Source organism: Macaca fascicularis, chromosome 18, assembly GCF_037993035.2.
Source record: "Macaca fascicularis isolate 582-1 chromosome 18, T2T-MFA8v1.1".
Taxonomy (NCBI): domain Eukaryota; kingdom Metazoa; phylum Chordata; class Mammalia; order Primates; family Cercopithecidae; genus Macaca; species Macaca fascicularis.
Window position 1 is genome coordinate 41320935 of NC_088392.1, and position 5758 is coordinate 41326692.

The 5758-nt window shown below is 44.0% G+C and overlaps 1 pseudogene; it reads left to right on the forward strand.

Moving 5' to 3' along the window:
* The first annotated feature begins 3651 nt into the window (after positions 1 to 3651).
* Positions 3652 to 5527, forward strand: LOC102138950 (tropomyosin alpha-4 chain pseudogene; annotated as a pseudogene).
* The last annotated feature ends 231 nt before the right edge of the window (positions 5528 to 5758 follow it).

The following is a 5758-nucleotide window of genomic DNA, read 5'->3' on the forward strand; positions in this document are numbered from 1 at the left end:
GGGATGGAGGCAGATGAGCAAGGAATTGCAGCAAGGTAGAAATGAATGGTGCTGTCTTTAAATTGCCCCATGGAGTTTTGTACTTCTTGTACCTTTTTGGAGAAGAGTAGTCTTCAATAGGCTGGATGTGGCCAATGGTCTGGGAGAGATTTCCTAGCCTATTCTTTCATTGTTTTGCCTCCTTCCTCTAATGCATGCTTACTTCCAAATCATCCTCTCCATTCCTGCCAACACCTTTCTGAGGCTCTCATCATTCTCCAGTGACCTCCAGGCAGGGCACTCTAAGGTCGGTCACCCTTATCTTCCCTGGACAGTTGGTGTATGTAAATGTGATTACCAGAATCTTTCGCAAGGACGAAGTTCCAATGCTCCAGCATGAGAATTTCCATCACTCCTTTAGAGTCTAAGAATAAACAAACCCAGTTAAATTCACAGCCACCACCAGAGGGCACAGTGAGACTCATGCAGGGGTAAAGGATGTTGAATAGAGACTGCAACAACTTACTCTTGAAAGGCATTTATTTATTTATTTTATTTTATTTTATTTTATATTTTTCTCTTCACAGCTAGTTCACATAGTCTTAGAAACAGGCAAAGTTTGAATCTAAAAACTGCAGAGTGAAATACTGTAGCTTTGGTCATTATTTGTGACTTCTTCATTGCCTTTATTCCAAATACAGTAGAATTGTCTTATAGCTAGACTCATGCCACACCACTTCAGTTGTGCCCTGGGGACCTAATCCCAGCCTTTCATAGATGTGCAGGTAGAGTATTCACAAGAAGTTTCCAGCCTTGTTCTCACAAACATGAATGCTAAGGAGGATTCCTTTATAATTAAGAGTTTCAATTATAAAGCAGTGCTGGGGAAAAACAGGGTGTACAGTAGAGGCTGTTCTGGGCTGGCCTTCAGAAAATGGGACTCTGACCCCAGCTCTGATGTGATTAACCATGTGAATCTATGATGTAACAACAGTAAGAGTAGATGTTCACTGAGAACCTACTGTATGCCACCTACTGTGTGCCAGTCTGGCACCTTATAAGTATTATCACCCATTCTTATGATAAAACTGCAAGACAGATATTTTCCCCTTTATTTAACAAATACAAAAACTGATGTTCAGAAATATTAAATGATGTACTTAAAGACAAACAGCCAGCAAGTGATGGAACCATGAAACCATTTCTAGGTGTGTTTGGCCACAAACCGGGTGATTTTTCATTACTTACACCTTTTCCACTTTTTAATGTTTCCGTTTCTGTACATGCTTTGTAACAAAATTCACACTTGTCTTCCTGCTTATTCAGGCTTGGCTAACTGTTGTCACAATCTCAAACTCTCAGGGGTTGAATAAGATAAAAACCTTTCCAGTTTATGTATAAGTCCAATGCAAGTCACACAGGGGCCTCTGCTCCAGGCAGTCATTCAGGCACCCGGGTTGCTTCCATCTTTTGGAGCTGCTATCTTCATGGATCAGAAGGGAGAGCCATACGAGAGAGATTTGTATGTGCCAGGCCTGGAAGTGGCACACATCTCTTTCCATGTGTCTGAACTAGGTAATCTAGTCCTAACCTAATGACAGATAGGTTGGGAAATAATGTTGAGCCCTGTGTCCAGGAAGAAGAAGAGAAAATGGATATTGATGAACCTATCCCTCTCCACATCCCTATCTCATGAGATTGTGGTAAAAATAAAATAAAACAGTATCTGTCAGAGTACTTTACCAACAAGTGAGATGTGGTAGTTGAAGCCTGGAGGGAAGGAGCTGTCAGAGAGAGATTGCAGAGGGGGATATATATGAACAGGGATTATCATGGCCCAGTAAAGAGCTTGTTCTATGTTCTGGGTTGAGGAATAAGGAAAAAGAGACTAGAGAAGCGTCACTCAAGTTCCCGAATTTATGTAAGCCTTTCACTCTCTGGCTCACACTCTTATTTCTAGTATTCATTATTCACTCATTTATTCTGCAACAAATTGTTACAATATCCTGGGCATTTTGCCACATGCTGGTGTGTGTGTGTGTGTGTGTGTGTGTGTGTGTGTGTGTGTGTGATGCCTCACATTAAAGAAAATCTCCCTCTGGAGCTGGCGTCAATTCTAGGAAAGATGCATTGCTGCCTGCAGTAACATGGAAGCATTCCAATGTCATTGACTTGTCACCAGTTTGCTAGCTGGTGTACATGATGAAAGATGCCATTTCAAGGACTCAGCAATGGTCTTTTTTGCTAGTAGGTTGGGTACTCAGCAATCACAGTAAATAAGTCAGAGTCCCTGTTTTAGGACTTTTGTGTAACCTGTGTCCTTGTTACCTTGACCACTCTCTTCATAGACACATTGAACAAATACTGAGATATCTGAGGGGAGAGATTGCATGAAAAACACACAGGATGGGCCACCCTGTCTAGATGGTGACTGAGAACCTCAAATGTGTATACGGTCTTCAGTCATCATTAACGTGTGACCCAAAGATCTATCCATGCACTTGGTACCCACTTCCATAGGTCTATCTGCATTCTCCTTCCCCAGATTTCCTCAACTCTCATCTTCCAGTCTGTTCCTTCCAGGCCATTAGCCAGCTGGCTGAACCATCTACTCCTGCCATGAAGGAGTACACATCTAGGCCTCAGGCCACATCCTTCCTCCACATACAGTATATGATCACGTATACTGGTTCCAGCTTGTCCCATTGGAAGAACCACCTTTTACCATCATCCTTCAGGGTCACTTTTGATTGGGGCAGCAATGCAGCAACAATCCCATTAAATTAACACTGAGTTCAGTCAGATGTCGGGTGCTCCCAGGAGCCTATGAGTGTAGATCGATTGGGAGTCAGCAGTGCAGCAGAGATGGGTGAAATGGGAGTCTGGAACATCTGTTTATATAATTTACTTAATCTTTCTGGACCTGCTACAAGTCATATCCAAATGTATCACTTCCGTTGCATGACAGATTGCTGTTACATGTGTCCAAAAGTAGGACTCTGTAGGTTAGATAACACCAACTCATAATGGAAATCAGATTGCATAGTAATAGGGTGCCCCATGGTCAGCTGTTCTGTCTCCATTGGAGTCCAGTAGTATGCCAGGAGCTACTTTCCAAACAAGATAGTTCTCTCCAGTAGTGCGTGGCCTTGTTCCAGAATCTCAGGGCTCTGTGCTGTGACTCTTCTATTTAAGACTGCGACATCCTTATCCATTGAAGATGCCTCTAGCACCATTGGATCTGTTGGTCACGTGGCCCAAGAAACAGAATACCTGGAACCACAGCTTGAATTTGCCACCCACACTCAACACTGGTGGCTTTCTGAGGCATCAGGGAACTGGGAGAGAAGTTATACTATGTTGTCTTCAAAATCCAAAGAAACTGCAGCATGATGGCTCTCTTTTAAAAATAAATTATATGATAGTTTTATTGTTCAGATAATATGTAAGATAGTATTATGGATTAGTATTTCTCAAATAAAAGAATATGATCTCTCTTTTAAATTTATTTTATTTTATGTTTTAATTTTTATTTTAGGTTCAGGGACACATGTGCAGGTTTGCTATATAGATATGTTAAGTAAAGCTAAACTTCTCAAAGGCTTGGGGGGCCGGGGCGCGGCCGTGCAGCTCTCACCGGAGCCGAGTCCAGCCGAGCGCCCGCCGCTGCTCGTGCGCCTCTGCGCCTCCGCGCCATGGCCGGCCTCAACTCCCTGGAGGCGGTGAAACGCAAGATCCAAGCCCTGCAGTGGCAGGCGGACGAGGCGGAAGACCGCGCGCAGGGCCTGCAGCGGGAGCTGGACCGCGAGCGCGAGCAGCGCAAGCAGCGCGAGAAAGCTGAAGGTGATGTGGCCGCCCTCAATCGACGCATCCAGCTCGTTGAGGAGGAGTTGGACAGGGCTCAGGAACGACTGGCCACGGCCCTGAAGCTGAAGGAGGCGGAAAAGGCTGCAGATGAGAGTGAGAGAGGAATGAAGGTGATAGAAAACCGGGCCATGAAGGATGAGGAGAAGATGGAAATTCAGGAGATGCAGCTCAAAGAGGCCAAGCACATTGCGGAAGAGGCTGACCGCAAATACGAGGAGGTAGCTCGTAAGCTGGTCATCCTGGAGGGTGAGCTGGAGAGGGCAGAGGAGCGTGCGGAGGTGTCTGAACTAAAATGTGGAAAATGTGGTGACCTGGAGGAAGAGAACTCAAGAATGTTACTAACAACCTGAAATCTCTGGAGGCTGCATCTGAAAAGTATTCTGAAAAGGAGGACAAATATGAAGAAGAATTAAACTTCTGTCTGACAAACTGAAAGAGGCTGAGACCCGTGCTGAATTTGCAGAGAGAACGGTTGCAAAACTGGAAAAGACAATTGATGACCTGGAAGAGAAACTTGCCCAGGCCAAAGAAGAGAACGTGGGCTTACATCAGACACTGGATCAGACACTAAACGAACTTAACTGTATATAAGCAAAACAGAAGAGTCTTGTTCCAACAGAAACTGCGGAGCTCCGTGGGTCTTTCTTTTCTCTTGTATGAAGTTCCTTTTGTTATTGCCATCTTCGCTTTGCTGGAAATGTCAAGCAAATTATGAATACATGACCAAATATTTTGTATCAGAGAAGCTTTGAGCACCAGTTAAATCTCATTCCTTCCCTTTTTTTTTTTTTCAAATGGCACCAGCTTTTTCAGCTCTCTTATTTCTTGAGTTGCATTTATTCCCAAGGTAGGCAGGGTATTTCCTAGTAAGCATACTTTCTTAGACAGAGGCCATTTGGTTCCTGGGAGAATAGGCAGCCCCACACTTTGAAGAACACAGACCCCAATATCTAGTCGTGGATATAATTAAAACGCTGAAGACCATAACCTTTTGGGTCAACGGTTGGTCAAACTATAGGCACCATCACATGGGTAGGGATTTTCCATCCAGAGCCAATAAAAGGGCTGGTGGGGGCCGGGGGTGGCTATTGTGGAAAGTCATAACCCACGGATAGATTAACCTAAGAATTCTGGCCTTTCTCCACACTCCACCATGCAGAACAAACATCCTCTCAAGCAGTCAACGTAGAATGCTTGGGTAATAGTCGTAATTACCCACATATTATAATTAATAGATGGTAATTAATAGATCCTTGATGTGATGTTCTTTTGCGTATTTCCTTCATTCTAAAGTTGTTCTCTGGCCGGGCACGGTGGCTTTCGCCTGTAATCCCAACACTTCGGGAGGCCAGATCACTTGAGGTCAGGAGTTCGAGACCAGCCCAGCCAACATGGCAAAGCCCTGTCTACTAAAAATAAAAAAATTATGGTGACGCCTGCCTGTAGTCTCATCTACTCGGGAGGGTGAGGCAGGAGGATCACTTGAACCCAGGAAGTGGAGGTTGCAGTGAGCCGAGATTGGCACCACTGCACTCCAGCCTGGTTGACAGAGTGAGACCCCATCTCAAGAAAAAAATAAAATAAAAATAAAGTTGTTCTCTGAAGAGCAAATGTCTCATTCCAGTAATGACCCACTCAGCCGGAATATGGTGGAGTTCAGTCCAATTCAGGTCAGCCATATCTGAAAGACTACAAGTCATTCATAAGTTGAGCAAAAGCGTTTCTATCTGTTAGCAGAAAGGGCCTCTCTGGCAGCAGAGATTAAAAATTGGCCCAACTTCATTTCCATACTTCAGGGAATAGCAAATTGAAGATTTACTTATCTAGGACTTGAATTCCTTCTTTGGGACCAAGTTAATAAAACACCAAGAAACTCCTGATTAAACTGGATAATGAAGGATTCTGTAGACAG